This window comes from Bombus pyrosoma, linkage group LG6, assembly GCF_014825855.1.
Source record: "Bombus pyrosoma isolate SC7728 linkage group LG6, ASM1482585v1, whole genome shotgun sequence".
Classification (NCBI taxonomy): Eukaryota; Metazoa; Arthropoda; class Insecta; order Hymenoptera; family Apidae; genus Bombus; species Bombus pyrosoma.
Window position 1 is genome coordinate 815,340 of NC_057775.1, and position 17,640 is coordinate 832,979.

At 38.3% G+C, this 17,640-nt stretch overlaps 2 protein-coding genes across 4 annotated transcripts in view; one reads left to right on the plus strand and one right to left on the minus strand.

The window, feature by feature from the left end:
* The window catches only part of LOC122568262, a 158,309-nt gene extending 155,182 nt beyond the window's left edge, over positions 1-3,127 (minus strand). The window contains exon 1 of one of the 3 annotated variants that reach the window (XM_043727813.1): positions 2,742-3,112. The gene's annotated coding sequence lies outside the window, so the exon portion shown is untranslated. Of the gene's footprint in view, positions 1-2,227 lie in introns of all 3 variants that reach the window. The other 2 variants (XM_043727811.1, XM_043727814.1) reach the window with 2 other exon arrangements.
* The window catches only part of LOC122568269, a 292,044-nt gene that overhangs the window by 149,169 nt on the left and 125,235 nt on the right, over positions 1-17,640 (plus strand). The window lies entirely within an intron of this gene.

Consider the following 17,640-nt stretch of genomic DNA (forward strand, 5'->3'; position numbering starts at 1 on the left):
ACATAAAACATTTTTGACAATTTTTTCCTAGAAAATCGTAAATCAAATTTATTATCACGTTCCAACGTTCGCATCATGCGATTCTGCTCACTGGAGACTTCGTTTAAAACATCGATGATAATAAAAAGTCTTTTTAAATCATTTTATACGATTTTTGTATCACTTCAATTATATCTGCGTCACACGTTATTGACATAAAAGTGAAATTATAATCCTACATTTCATTTTTTTTTTTCAAATTTTCTTCGTTAAATCCCGTCTAAACTTAGGTACTTGTTTCCAGTATCTTTTCAAAAAATACTTCTTTAGAAACCCACTTCGGAATTGATTAAAAATAAAAACACTTTCACACGCGATTATGGATCTATCGCTACATAATCATCATGTTAGGTTTCGAAATACCACTTCCGATAGATTTCTACGAAACTCGATAAAATTCCCCAATTCAACCTTTCGTTAAAAACCACCGAAAATAAAATCACTTCCTAATTTCGATACCATCGGCACTTGAATCTCTAGTATCAAAATACTACTTTCTATCGATTTCTATAAACTCGACAAAGTCCCTAATATAACCTTTGATCATTTGTCACTGTAATTTTTACTCGGTTAAACTGTAACAACTCTCTTGCTAACGCCTACGAGGAAACCAAACGTAGAAGAATCAATTCGCACGAAGAATCCAATACGGCGAAGGAATGAAATCGCGGGAAAAATCTTACATAACAAAGGAATTAAATCATACGAAAAATCCTACGTAGCGAAGGAATGAAATCGTATGAAAAATCCTACATAGCAAGGGAATTAAATCGCACGGAAAACCCTACGCAGGAAAGAAGCGAGCAAACCGCGCACGTAGGATCAACACTCATCTTCATCGAGCTAAGCTAGGCGCGTCTGTGATTAAAGTGTCCGTTAACGCGAGTTAATTGATCTTTCAGTTAATGCGATACTGCCCTCTCATTGCATTTCTGGTTTCCCTATCGACGAGATCCCCGCTCGGCGAGAGTAAATCGCACGCGTTCCCGTCCCCGCAATCTACTCGCGCGTCCGCTGAAAGTCGTTTCCCTTTCGATTAGCGTCTCGCCTTCCCGGTCGTTTGATGAACACGGATCAAACGAGCCGTCCATCCGAGCCTCGACGTTCTTTCACGATCAGGATAATTACGGTGATCTCGTTGCGAAGGTGAGTCGCGTCCGTCCGTTCGTTCGTTTCGAAATGAATGACACGAAAGATTGCGATTTGCGTGAAGCTCCGTTCAGATTTCGCTGTTTGAGGGAGGGAAATGTGCTTTGTTTAACGCTCCATTGATATCGATTCGGTCATAGGTCATTAAAACAGTTTTGGCTTTTCAGTCGTGTTACTTCATTTCGTTTCATCTTTATCTGTATCGAAATTCCATTTTTATTTAGTCGTGTATTTTACGCGTGTTCGATATTTTTAAATGCCACTTGTGATTTTTAAACCAAACACAGTTAAGTGACGTAATTTTTAACTACACAGGCGTCCATACTTTTATTACCACAGATTTCTATACGGTTAAAATACTTTATTGTTTATTAGATCATTGTGTAGCAAGTGTTTCATTTAGCGCTCATACTGAAGTTTCTAAAATCCTCCACTAGATTGTGGTAATGAAATAAAAGTTCTCAAAGTGGAGTATTACGTAGCTAAGAATTAACCTAAACTGTGGTAAATCACCTACGATGCATCGATACCAACCAAGTTATACGTTTCTCGATCGAACAAATATTTCATCGTCCATTTAGCAACGTGTTTCACACGAATCACAATAAATTTGCACAAGCATATTGATTTCGCGACTAATTCACAGCTTGAATTTCCAAGGCTGTTTAACATCGGCAAACACGCGATCATCCATAGATATCAGGTTTTTATGTAACACCGAGCTACCGACATGCGTCGCGTCACTACACTTGCGAACAAACACACTGGTAGCTTTGATCGACACGATAACTGCGACATTGCCTTCCCTCAAAGCGGAGAATCTTGGTCAAAGACGAATCTCCTCTGTTACATGTCACGCAACATGCGTTGGGAATCGGAAGCGTGTCTCAGGATCGGAAGTCGATCGACCAGATCTCTCGTTTCAAACGATTCAATCCTCGGTGATCAGGCAGAAGAGACTCGTCAAAGACTCGGACGTTTGTCCTCGAGAGCCTAATACGGCCTGGCATAAAGTATCGAACTTCAGAATTCAATTTACCTTCACTGGCACAGTAGCATTCCGATCGGTAATGCCTCTGGTATACTGTTTAAGGATATCCCCCTTCGCGCACCAACGGTTCGTCCGCGCGCCAAACAGAACGGCAAGAAGACGAGCAAAAGAGGGGGAGGAGAGAACTGGAGCTCGTGGCCAGGTCGAACAAAACACTCTCACGTACAGCAACTGTCACTGCCACCGGGGCAGCCGGGTGTCTCGTCCCGTGGGACCGGCGAGACGAACACCTTGCGCCCGATCCTGATCCGATGCGACGTCGCGATGACGATTATCATCGATCATCGATCGGTTCGACTCGTTTCCCTCTCTTTCGTTTTATCTCGATACCTAGAGATCACACTGTGCGTACTATATCACGGTATTCGAAACTGTCCGTCACTTGTCTCCTTCGAAGTCACTCTTAGGTATCAACTGCGATCACACACAATAATAAAGGGATCCAAGGAAAGTCGAAGTTCGACGTCGACATACACGATGTAGAAACTTTCGTATACGATACCATGAATCGATGGTATCCACCTGACGGATTCGTTGGACTCGTTCCTCGGCTGAGTCGTTCGGGTGTCACTCGGACGATTCGTTCGCACCGACTACGCGGTCGTTAGGTAATCCCGGGCCTGAAAGCACTGCTTGCTACCACTCCGGCACGCACCGTTCTCCGCCGAGCGTCGAAGAACTAATAAAAGCTGGGACCCAGGTTGAAACTGCGTAGGCCGCTTACTACTCCTTCCACCGCGGCTTCGTCCTATCCCACCGACGTACCGGACCGGGCCCCGAGACAGAGACAGGCAGGAGAGAAGGCACCAACGGACGAACGGACGGACGTACGGACAGACGAACGCGCCACGGATGCACGGACGGACGGATGGACGAATGGACGAACGGACTGTAAGAAGCAACGGACATGCGGACTTTAACAGGTATACATACGTCGCGGAGCAACTTGGTAGGGTACCGGCCGGCGCTGATGCTGCTATTACTGCTCGCTGCTCCTGCTGCACGTTGTTGCTTGCTTCTGCGGCTGGTGAACGTCACTCGGTCAAGGTCCCCCACCAAAAACCTGCACAACACCGGGGCATCTCTGTTCTCGGTCTTCGCTACAAGAGAACGTTCGTCCGTGTTTGTCTCTCTGACTCTTTGATTCTCTCTGGTTGGGCGTTCTCTGTGCGTTGATTTGGTCCATGGACAAACGCTATACTTGGCGCGGATCTTGGACATCTTCTCGTTGCGAGGGTGGTAGCGATCGTTTCTCCGGCTCGATTCATCGATTGCACTCATCGTTGGTGAGTTGGCGGGTAAATAAGAGCTATGGAGGATGACTGGATCGGTGGCTGATGCGCTTGCAAATGGTCGATTATAGAACGTTGTTCGGTAGCGATTGAGACATCGCGGTAGGCGAATCGATTCGCTACGAATGGAGAATGGTACGGAGAATGGCGATTTAGAAAGTAGAGCTTTCATGGAATAATTTTAGTCGTCGTTATTATCGAAACGTTGATTTCTTATGGATGTTTCTAATTTTGAGCGTAAATGTAACGTTCTAAGAATGTTTCGATAGAAACTTGGATAAAAGATACTTTTTTCTTGCCCCAGTATGTGAAACAGTTTTGCTTGAAACAATTTACGTTTTCCTAAAGCAAAAACAAGATACGTATTTAATAACATTGGAAAATAATTCAATATTACTGGACTTGCCCAGTTTTTCTCACTATTACGAGCTAAACGGCTAATAGAATCGTATACTGTATAAAAGTAGCTACTCCACGCGCATCGCTCAAACTAACAAGTTATCAACGCTCTAAGCATCCATATTCCGCTTAAGAGGCTCTGAAATGGGAGCATTATTCACAGCAATGGCTCGTTAACAGTCCAACGGAAGACGAACTAACGTGTACACGGATACCCTCCACTATAGAACATAAGTAAGCAGACGAAACTATGCAGAGCTTTCAGGGTATCCTTCACAGTATAGTACTCGAATACGTACAGTAGCTCATGAAAGTATTCGGACTCTTTAAAAACCTTTCGTGTGTATATTATATAAAACATTTTGAAATCTCGTCAGCATTGTAGCGAGATACGCTTATCGTGATTACATTGGTAAAGTTTGAAACAGATCTGAAAACGTATATAGAATTTATAAGATTTAATTTCTAAGAATGATGAGTATTGAAAGCAATATGTATTTATTAGAACTTACAAGATATTTTTTGGTGATCGTAAAGATGACCACAGTATTTGAACAACCAATTATTCTCTATATTAGCAAACCACAATATTTACTGACATCATTTCTGGCATTACTGAATGTTTATGACTATTATTTATACTGTATACATACTAATTTTTCACTGAGAGTATATTTCCAATATATCTTGTAACTTCTATATACATTCTCGGGTTGATTTTCAATTTTACTATCATAATCACGATAATCGTGTCTCGGCACAGTTCTAACGAAATTTCAAGTTTGTTTTGTTTAACGGACCTAATACAACTATCGTGAAAAATGTTTTGTGATAAACGTTTGAATACTTTTGTAAGTCACGGTACACCGAAAAGCACGTTATCGTTGCTAATACATCGATTACAAACCATCGAAACGTTTCTCGACATATTGTTCGTGACCTATCGTTTGTCAATTGATTTGTTATAAATTTCAACGGTTAAAGGACGGCCTTATCCCTTGATCCGCGTCAAACTCTACGTGTCGTCTTAATAAATACGGTCGTGAACACGAAAGTAAGCATAAGAACTGGCAAACAGGCAACAGAGCAAAGAGATGGGGAGGCGAGTAGCGAGAAGAGAAGAAAATTGTGTGCATCGCTAAGTATCAAGGGTGTGCAGCCGACAGAGAACAGACAGAGTACAATTACAGGTGATTGAGGATCGGTCTTGTTACTATTTTGCTTGATTTCTGCGAGTAGTTAGCCGTGGATCCGTCCGCGGGCCAATCACAATGTCGAGCTGTTAGCGAGCCGAGAGTATTATGATTGGCGTAATCATCGCATGGGCGAATCAACGGCGACCAGGTATATAAATAATTGAGCTTTAAAGTCGATCCGCTATGTTACGTAGGGTCTGCTTGATGAAGAATAAAGTGCTGTGATAGCGATGGAATTCAGTATATTGCAAGTAGGTTGAATCCAATTCTAAAGCTTTTGGCACCTTGCGAGTACTTTGAATTAAATATAATACTTTTATATTAATTCGAAACTATGGAGATTCGGTAGAGATTTTATAAGTATTATTCTCCTTTTATCAATTAGCTTCGATAAAGTACTATTTTTATCATAGATGATACAATTATTTATTAGAATCAAATAAAAAGGAATTTTAAACCCGTAAAATTACTGTTAGGTGAGCTTTAATGTAACTGAAGCTTCTAAACAGTTATATGTACTTTACGCGGATTTCCTAAATAGAAAGTCAGCCAAGCACTAAACATGCCCATGGGTACTTAACTTCACCACTAGAACCAGTCTTTCCTGTATGATAGTGCCCTTTTACTGATGTAATCAGAATGTTCGGGTAAGTAAATATTTCGACTGATCATCATGTTGCTTTGATATTTTGATATCAACTATCAATAACTTTAAATATCTTTAATAAAGATTTTCTATTATAAAAGTTTTGTATATTGAAGAAGTAATTAAATTACATCAATATCATTATTCTCTTTAAACGTACACATAAATATTATTATATCATTAAATTAGAATATAAAAAAGAATATTTAGTTTCCTGCGTTTTACTTACTATAGGCGAAACTTCTTATTTAAAGTTACTCAAGATGACGAATATAATAACAATTTGGAAAAATACAAATTAATTTTCATAGTTGGATCGTAACTATGCAATAGTTTGAGTTGTTGCATAATTTTGGAATGCTTCGTTTCTACTCGTAACACCTCTATCTACAGTGATCAAATCGCAGAATTTACGATAGCGAGGAGCAATCTTCCTATCTACTTCCACTTCGAATACGTCGACCTTGAACTTACCACACTATTTCCAGCGCTAATGAAGAGTCAGACTTTTAGTGATCTCATAGTGGACAGACGTCTCTAATTGGTCCCGGCAGCTAGCAACTCCGGAACGAGCAAACCATGTTTAGTACTGAGAACTTATTTTCACTTTCTACCGGTGCGGTGGCTAAGTAGAACATACGGGGATGCATGTGATTGTATGTGTGTACAGTCAGATCGCGTTTCGAGTTTATGCCGCTGCTTTGGACGATCTAGGCATAGCTTCATCGATAAAAAATGAGGTTTTTCGAAGAGTTTAGGGTTGAAAAATGTGTGAGTAAGTGAGTGACAGAGAGGGAGAGAGAGAGAGGAGGATTCACGATCTGGATTCTGGATCTTTTAGTCAATCGACTAAAAGTTTACTATAACAAATACATATTCATTCCTTTAAATTTGTAAACTGTATGTGTGGAATCTATCGTACAATAATATTCACCACAATCTATGACAATCTATGTATGTGATGAATATGAATACACTCAGTGATCTGTAAACTATACATGTGCAATCTATCGTACAATAATATTCAGCATAATTTATGACAATCTATGTATGCGATGAATGTGAATACATCCGCATAATGCGCATCGCTAAATCTAAATGGTAACTACAAAAAATGGTGCCACTTTGGTCTTTCTTATTCTTTAGAGATATCTAATAAATCTATGATCAAGATGCTAGCATAGTTTTTCAATCAAATGTTTCTTCATAAATTTTCCAGCTCGGAATATATTAATCTGCGTCCAGTATGGTTCTTTGCTTCTCGCTTTGACATCTGTCTATCACTTTTACGTTGATGCAACGTATCCATACAAATTTTGTTCAAATATGGTTCTTAGATTTTTGTTTTGTCGTCTTCCTATTTTTATACCGGTATGCTTAATATTCACATAAGTTTTGTTCAGGTAAGGTTTTTAATTTTTGATTTTGCCATCTTTCTGTTCTTTCCACGTTGACCTGCTACATTCGTAAGAGTGTCGTTTAAATACTTTCGTGAGTCATTGCGTGTGGGACCATAGGACAGTGAGAGCCAATGCTCAGCCTTCTCCCTCTTATCACTCGCATATGCACATTGGAAACTTAATTTTTTCTCGGTGAAGCAGTAAGTCGGGTACCTTGTGACATAACCATGCGGCAGGCTCGGTGGGTGTTCTATGTACGATTGTCTCGATGCCACGTTGCGTCAGTTCAATGCGTCCGTATGACAGATGTGACAGATCTATAAGGTAACCTGCCGTCGAACAGTTTACTTTACGACTTCGTCGGCCGCATATGACTAATTACCAGCGCACGAGCCGGCAAATTAAACGGTTCACCTTTTTGTCGCCGCGCTGCGAGAACGTGACTGCTGCAACGAACACTCGTCGACCGCTTGAAAGTGACTCTCGCGAATTGTTACGTAGCAGCATTTGCGTAGATCAAAACTGACCTGAGTTGTGTTTGTTGTTTTGTTGCTCGGCACTCGGTAGCTTGACGAAGTGTTAAGTACGTTTTTCAGTCTTGTTAGAGGCTTCTATTTCTTCTGTGTTTCATTTTAACGACTGGGTTTATGTGCATTATACATAGGTAGGTTTGAGTATTTTATTTGATCGACCTTGTCATTATTGTCGTGGCAATTTTTAATCCAATTGCTCTCCACACGTTGTATGCAATGGGATTATATAGCGCGTAATGATCGAGTCAGAGCGACTTATTTGTTCATTAAAATTCGTTGCAGTGTATTTATCCATTATTCTTTTATCTTTCACTGCGGTGATATATAAATTTCAGGTAACCCTTATTTTGTTATACTTGGTATATATACTGTTGAGGTTATTAGATGTATAATGAGAGAGACGCGTGGATAAATTATAAGGTAGAAAAATATATTTTAAATACAGAAGTGAAAAGTACAAGAATGAAATAATTTGAGCTGGTCCAGATCCGCACGCTAGCAGTGTTATGACTGAAAAACCCCGAAGCCAACGTCGCCTGTCCACTGTTTATGGTCTGCCTTCGCCGCAGTCTTTTGTCTATACGCTGTCGATGGCTTCAGTGCTTTAGAAAGCTAAAAAGACCAGATGTAGAGTTTTCTTAAAAGTGGCGACCTTCAACATATACCATATTGGTTATGTGTATGAGGAAAATATCTGAAGCACCATGAATTAACATTAAAACTATCAGAGTCATTGGATTGATCGGTTAAAAAATTTTCATAGAAATTTTATAAATTTAATAACAGTGTATTTTTGTTCATTTAAATGTCTTTTGTAAAATATATGGACTGCGTTATATATGTCGGAGATGGAAGGACACTGGAGCCTCCCGTTTGGAACTATGGGAAAAATCCCGTAATATTGTAATCTAAATTCTACTATAGCCGTAATTAAACAATTGTCATTCAATCCGATTGTATTTGTTCGAGACTTGTGATAGTGGGATTGGGTTCGAGGTGACACAACTGGTCGCCGAACGTAGCCGCGGTCACGGGATGGACATTTTTCCTCGGAGATGNTCAATATAATGGGACACACGTTGTATTAACAATCAAACTCCAAGCAGAGATTGCCTAGCAACGGCGATTGGAACCTTCTCGAAGCTTCGGACCAGTATATAACAAACGAACGCAATCGTAAAGGAAGGAAAAAATTTCCATCAGTCTATTTTCGTGCGATCGCCTTGAAGAGTTACACATCGAGAAGTATATACAGAGCGTCCCATTAAACGTGTTTGCGTGTTAAAGTATTTTACGTTTAATAAAGCGTTATCTTGTTGACCGTGGATTCGTTATCGAACCTAGAATCATTGTCACTAGCGTCTCGAGTATCTAATTACCACGGTTACTTGTCGATATCTGTAACAATCGTGTTTGCATTAGTCAATATCTTCTCTATTGCATAACGACAAAGTCTAACCATAACGAAGATTCGTTTCACGCCCTTTAACCCCAACCCTAATCATAATGTGAATCCGACATATATATTTTCATACGCTTCTCATTTCGATTTCTTTGACGTAAATTGTAGATCGTAATCGTCGATAATTCCAGTGTTAATAAGCGGTGCAATTAATGTGAATTTTTAATGCGAGCGATTGAGTTTCTGGCGTTTGCAAAGAAGCAAACTAATCGATGAACTGCGAATGCAATCTAATGTTTTTGTATCTGGAAGAACGCAATCTAATGATTTAAGGAAATATTGTATCAATAAATATCAACAGGTTTTGTAAAATGTTTTGTACAATAATCTCCTCGCGGAGGTTAAAACTTTGATTTTGACTGAAAACAGATGACATTGACTTTTCTTTCTCCATTGTCTTATCCATATCACTTCTGCATCGACCTATTCGTCTCAATGGAGAACCTTATTGACGTTTCCTTCGACTCGATTAGAGAAAGTGTACGAGCAACGACATTCACAACTCTTCGGCTCATGCCATCGATAGCATTATCTTCGTGTTCCCTGGTCTCGTCGCTCGTTCGTTTTTAAACTAACGTGTATCTAATCTAACGACACGATCAGTTTGTCCAAGGATTACGCGAATACCGATCTGTTAGGATGTTTATGTGCGAAAGAACGAGTGGAGTGTACTTCAAAGGCCAGGGTATTAAATCAGCTGATCCATAATCAACGGCTTGAATTGTTCGGGCATTTTATCGGATTAGTTAATGAAACAGACGGGTGTCATTCCCATTCAGCCGCGTAACACGATGACTCTACTTATTTCACTGAAAAATTCAAGATTTATCTCGATGAAAACACGATCGAGCGTTTGTACATTGTTGCGAAGCTGCGAAAATATTAGTGCTACTCCTGTTATCATTGTTGATAGATAGATTGCAGATACTTATGCAAATTCGTACTATTAAGAAGATAATTAAAAAGATAGAATCTGGATAGATTAGAATAATTTTATATAGTTTTGCATACTGTGCATTTTTTCACTTTCAAATTTCACATAAATATATAAAAATTCATAATCCAAAAATAGGTTTGACATTAATAAGACAGGCTGTGAAAACTCGGCTCTAGAATATTTAAGAAATACCTTCGACTTTTACTTTAATCTTATATTACGTTTAACGGCAAATGCATAAAAATTTTTAACGGGAACAGAAGGGAAACATGAAATAAAATAAAAAGGAATTGAAAGGGAACGAAAAACGAGAAAGTAACAAGTTTAGTAAAAAAAAAAAAAAAAAAAAGAACCTTCAGATGGAAATATGCACACGCTGAGAACGAACGCAAGAATTATGTTCTCAATAATGATCGCTGTAAATCACAAAGAGCATGTCCTCCTTTCGATTCATATTCCCATGGAACGTGCAACAAGCTTCTCCAGGATCTTATTAATAACGACGATTTAACCGCAGCGTTATCGTTTGTACAGTTGCGAATGTTTACCGTGTCTTTTGAAACTGTGAAGTTGTAGGCAAATATTCACGTGCTCCGTGATCGAGTGCACCCGACCTCACGGTGAAATTTGTTTGCATTCGCATCATGCAAATCATTCCGTAAACCTTCGATCTTCCTATTATAGATTACTATAATTTATTTCTAAAGATACAATTAAATATATTTTTAAATTAAGAACGTGTTGTATATTCTTCGTACCTTCTTCCTTCTTTTCGTCTTCTGCCCTTTTTTCCTCTTTTTTAAAGATGTGTCGACGTTTGTAAAAGATTTAAGAGGTAGGAATCGAAGGTAGAATTCATGGCAATTGTGAAATACAGGCTCAGACTCATCGATCATGAACGAAATCTTTCTATTGCGTGCTAAACGGTCTAAAACCAACCTGAGTTGTAACTCAGAAACAGCGGGAGTGTCTGGTATCGATAAAAAGAATTATGGCAGGTCACTTGAAACGAATAGAAAGGAGAATCAAAGAAACTGGCTGAGAAATGTTAGATCGTTGTATAATAAATGTCGCTATTCGGTGAGGTCTTGTTTCAATTATTTCAAAATTATAAAATTAATATTCAACAATTGTTTTTGTTTATGCATTACTTTGTTTAGGATACTTTATTATTCTATTATTCTTATTGCTAATTTTATAATTTTCTTAAGACAACGATATTTCATTTTTTTCAAAGTGTAACTAATATGCAGATGATTTTTGGAAAATTTTCTTTTCTGAAGAAATCTTACTTTCGTTGAAAAATTCCATTTTACAATAAATTATACTTAATGATATCATGCAACTCTAGAAATAAAATTTATTTTATATCCGCCTGTATTGCATTACCGCGAATTTTCGACGAGTTCTAAATGCTTAAAAATGCTTTCCTTATGCATCACTTTTATCGCACAAATTCCTCGTAAACTCAACGAACAACCCAAACGAAACATTTCCACCGGCAATCACTAAGACGCGATAAATTAACCTTTTCGAGAATGTAGCTCGAAAAACCCATTAAGTCTTCTTTGGTGGAAGAAACAAAAATTAAAAAGTTATATTTATTTCAGCATCTATCATCAATCACGTGTTTCACCCTGAGCCCACTGCCTTCCAGTTTCTTCGCGTTCTTTCGTACAAAATGACATCTGACCCTGTCATGACCTATGTCCTTCCTCCTCCAGATCCTACGATTCAATTTACGGAGCTGAAGCGAAGGCCACGAGTTCCGATCTCTCAAGGCTATCAGTTGTTCGATATCTCATTCTTCCTTTTTATTTTTTTTATAAAGATTATAATAAAGTTAAATTACATTTGCAATAATCCAAGAAGAAATTTATACTTATATATATATACAAGAAATGTTTTTCGAATAAAGTACTTGTTTTGTATTTATTTGCCTACATTGTATATATTGTAACTTTTAATGCACACTATATTTTTTGAGAACGCAAAATTAAACATTAGGTTTATGCATTCAAATGAAGCTTCAACCATACGTAATTTCTACAAAACATCATTCTATTTAATTAAAGTAATATCCACATAATTCTATGCACTTCCCTAACGGCTAACAGCTTTTATTATAATAAATCTATAAGAATTACGTACTCTAGGGTTCGAGATGAGAATGAACGTCTGGATAAAAAGTCCAAATTATTGTCAAATGTTCATTTCATAATTCCTATTGATATAAATCTAGTACTCTTATTATCAGCATCTATTACTTCGATAACTCTATCGATCATCTATTACTTTTATGGCCCCTATTAAGAACGAAAATTAAAAACTAGAGAAGATGATCGCTTACTATCTCTAACAATAGGTTATAGTTGGATGAATGATCTTGAGCAGTCAAAACTAGGAGCCTCCGCTTTAGCGCACGACGTTGAAGCTGATCGAACAACCTCATCCCAGTGGATGTCCCTCCTAGTATCTCGGTTTCGGATCGCGTCTTTATCGAAATGCGTTTAATCACGATACTGGCAGCCGACAATCGTGTCAGCAGCGGCCGGAACAACTTTGGCAGACTAAAAGTGGCTTAAAAGGCTTCGCCCAGTGACGGGATGGGATGGAAAAGAGTCGCGCGTCCTATAATTAACTACTTGAATCTTCGAGAGCATTGTCATTAAGATTTCGCGCAAACCGCAGCCATCAAACGCGTGTAATTAGTGAACCACGTAAATAAACGTAGAACACGTAGAAAAAATAAAAAAAAACTAAATTTAATTGTACAATAACGTAGAACGTTAAATTTTCTGTAGCGCAAACTATATTTGTTCGTTTCTTTAATACATGGGACAAACCATCTAGTGTATATGAAAAATAAAAATAGAAATATAGGGAAACTATATACACAAAAATAGGAATATGATATAAATTGTTGAAGATCTCCGTTTATAGCCGAATTTTATAGCAAGCTTTGTAAGATTTCACAGAATTTATAGACAAAGTGGTTATACAACAATAAATACAGGATGTTCATCGAATAATATAATGCCTGAATTATACATTTGCGAGTGGAATAACAAGATCTTTAAATGACAACTCATATAAATTTAAATCTTTTATAAATCCTAAATCTGGAACGGCACGATTTTTAGCAAAACAAAACCAATTAATCCGCGTCAGGGACTTGTGCAAAATAAAATAAATAGATCAAGAATCCCACCATAATATAATAAATATCGCGATAGTTTTTATAAAATTTTCTACGAAATTCAATATTATGAAACCTGATATTTAATGGGTTAAAATAGAAGCCATCCACTTAATTTGTATCTCATTCATTGTGATCGGAGGATGAATTTCGACGATGATGTTACGCCACGGTTATGATATACGCGGATACCGGATTCTGCAGCTATTTATACGAGCGATAAATCAATTTCGATTGGCTGATTCGACGAATTCGGATGCCGTGGGTAGGACGATTTGCATTCGACCAATGCTGGACGCTAATCGATGCGCCTATGCAAATCGGGTGTTGACACTGCGAAGTTTCGTAGGCGTTTTTGTGAAATACGTGAAACTAGAGGACGAGGTGTTGCACAACGCGATCGTTACCAATGACAAATGGACCATATTTTCTGAACTCTGTTTTACATTTGGGACATGTACGAGGACGACGATTTTAATTGGAATCTTATGAAAGCCTTATGGAAATGCCGAGTTTCCTGATTGTGCCTGAAATAATAATTTGGGGAAGAAATATATAAATATTTATGCAGATTATTTATTTATTTTAATATTAACAGGATGAAACAAATCTACGCTTCGCTCTTTTAGTATAAGTTCCCAGACTATTAATCATATTTATTTAGTTTACAATCATGAAATATTTTTAATCGTTTCTTTGTGGTTCTTTCGTTATTTAGTTTAAATTTTTAACTACAAGTGTTGCAAGTAAATAGTAAGTACTGGAAAAAAGAAAAACACATACTACGAGGAAGGTTGACACATCGTTAAATTTCCGTAGAAAAAAATCGATAAACGGAAATGTAGAAACTATTCAAGGCCTCGAATGTTTTCCTAGTTAATACTAACGCATATTTTTTAACAGAGGTAAGGAAACGTCGTTAAACCAACATGCAATTATAAATCGTTTGAAACTTTTCCGCATTCTAATTACATCTAATTAACGTGCCTTGCTATTCGAAGAAGCAAAAGTTTCTGCATTCCTTACAAGTTTCTACTCTTTGTGTTCTCTCGAGCAACTACCTAAGTAAATATACAAATTTGGCCAGATCTATTCATATACTATTTAATCATTTCGTTTCTACGATGATCGTTTAGATTTATTAATTTGTAATTTACGAAGCAGCGGACAGGAAACGAAGTATTGTTATTAACAGAAATTTATGAGACGGTTATGTTAATCATGTTATATAGAATCATGGGAAAGTTTTATTTTATTTCTAAAGAATTTTTACACGATTCTAAATGTCAAAATGTTCGCACGATTTGCTGACATTTGTTTCGATATAATAGGCAGCACAAGATTGTAGACACACGTTTGTCGTCCTTAAATAATTTTAAGAACGAAAGGATCGAACCAAACCAAAATTTCCGCACATAAAATAAAGTTTAAAATAGATACACCATAAATTTTATTAACTTTGTGATATGTTCACCATATCGGTAACAGTCATTTATTCTACGGTATATGTTACACTTACTCATCGCTCTCATTAAATATAAGTCCATTTTGGAAAATAATGTTATCCTTCTATGAACTATCCTTTGTTCGCCACTGTATCTACTCACAGCTGATGTCAAATATAATTTTGTAAGATTATCGCATTCTTTCGTACCATTTACCTTGCCAACTTTCTTCTTGCCACTATATAGCGTTATTTAAATGATACAAATAGCATCATTTCAGCCGAAACAGACGAGGACGCATTCGCATAAAGAGGACCATGAACGAGCGTCCGTCACACGCGTCAAAAATCCATTGTACGACACTTTATCGGTCTAACGGGTCAGCAGTCGTTTCGCTCCCGACTATTTGCGGCATAATATGAATAAAATTTCCCCTCAGCAATAAACAACGTCTTAATGGCCAGCCGCTTGTGGTCCCAGCCATGATAGTCCATACTACACGCAGAATTATTCTTGGCCAGTACCGCGAGACTCCGAGCATTATCAAGCATCCTGGTGGACAGCTGTGACCGCGACCGGTCGAAGTGGCCGCCGCGTGTTCTCGACGCGAGCAGCACGCGAAATAAGAAACGCGCCGCGGTATTATTTGCGAGCAAAGCAAGTACAGGGTCCAGAGTCCAGGTGAAACAAGCGTCTCAGCTCGTCTCTCGCGTCGCAAGAAAAGAACCGCGCTGGAAATTATGCAGCGGACTACGTCGTGAGCTCGTCTTCGTGTGTTTTATCGCCTACTAGTAATCACTATACTAGGATATCTGCGGTGTACGGTAACGAGAGTTCAAGGGTTTTGGTGGTATAGCGGATCCTTCTTCTTCTTTTTTTATTTATTTACTTACTCGTTGTCTCTTCAGCTTACGGCCAAGATTCTTATGTGTTCTTAGCATTAGAGCACAATTGGAGGCTTTTAATAGTTGTTGTACAGTATAGTATTTATAGAATGTTGTAGCACATGAACGCGATTAGTGAGGTTGGAAAATCAGTGATTAAAATTTAGGACATTTGACGATTGCAATAATTAATAACTACCTAGAGTGTCGTTTAGAGCTGTACGATGTTAATTCAGTTGTTTCTTTGTAGTATATATATGTAGCATATATATTGCGGTATATATATTGAAGTACCGCAAGGTGTTTTCAAGAGAACGAATAATGATTTAATTATCTTGTCCAATTAAATAGTTCCGTCAGGTTAATCCTTTAATATGCAACAATTTTTTTTCAAAAACAAAAATTGCGCCGTTACAATTATCTAAGTAACATTGCTGACGTACCTGTTGCGTAAACACGCAATGTAAAAATAAGAAAAAAGACCGATGGGAATGAAAGAAGTGGAAAAAGAATATGCGAGAACGCATGTTTCTACACACTCCGATAAAAACACAGGATATAATGTACAACGTGTTGGGCCAAGCATTACAATAAACTTTTACAGTTCTGATGAAAAAAGCTATTTAATTTCAGAGGTAGAGCAGCCGTATTTTTTCACTACGAGGTGTTACATAAATTTTATTTGCGTCATCTATGCAGTTTAGTACCATAACCCGTGCCCACCCTAAAATTGTTTAGAGAGACACGTTGGTCGAGGAAGGGGGCGGTCTTAGCCAGCGGCGAAAGAAGGAAGCACCCATCAGTGAGAGAGCAAATTATCCATTGAATTTCCATTAATAATGCGTATTTCAGGATAATGTTCAACAGCCCTGATCCTCGGTGGAGGATCGTTAAATCGCGAGCGAGCCTAGGAGAGCGGCATACCGAACCGGTGAACCGGTAGCCTGGTATCGGTTCGCTTTCTACCGAGAATTTAATAACGGTCAACCGGACCCTGTGGAGCAGAACGCGCTCATTATGCGCCACGAAATTGTTCCCATGAAAATTAAACAGAGCCGGTTACCGACGATAGGTGACGTTAGTCGACGCTTAAATAAGACCAATGCCCCGAGACCAAAGATGCGTCACGGACTTTTTGACGGACTCGAGACTCGCCACTTTACGATCGTCTCGCGGCTCTTGCTGGCAAAAATCCGACCTTCCGTCTTCGACGCGAACTACAAGTTACGTTTGCCGAGGGAATAACGCGAATGGTAGGAAACGATCCGCCTTCTGTACGCGATTCGAGGAATTTATGGTGGAATTCTTATTATTAAAGTTAAGCGAAGTACGTTAAAAAGTTGGAGAGATGACGAGTGGAATGGAACAAGGGGCAAGAGAATTACTGTGCTTGATCCTGTTTTCACGTGCAGATGTACACATGTATACACTGCAGTTTATAAGCAGAACTTTACACGAGTTACGAGCTACTAGTAGACTGTATATGTTCATATGTAAATTTCTATTTTCGATGCAATTAAAATGCATTTAAAATGCAATTTAAAAAGATAAAGTCCACGCAGAAATTTGTGTCATTAGATATCGCAACGAGCAAGTACACTATCTTATATATTTTTATATAGTATGCCAGTACATTTTTGCAACTTCTCACGCGGTCCATCCCGTAGCAATCAGTTTCCTTCGGTACGTAGGTCAAGGTGGTCCCCTAAGTATTCACATTGAAAAAAGAATCTTTAATTAAGAAAGAGAAGGAAGAATATTGAAAAAAAAAGGAGAAAGTATATATGTTAATATTCGTTCATTGGTCATCCTTCAGACCCAAAAACAGCAATACCTCGCACTCGTGTGTGTTCTTTGGGATTGTTGGTCCGCCTTTAATTATCGGCTGCTTCATTCGGTAGTAAAAAAAGGTAGGATACTTGAAAGCTAGCGCGTACAGCGACGTAATAACGAGCAACGAAAGGGGCTACCGGCTCGTCGTCGGCTTCGCCTTGAAGAAGATTCCACC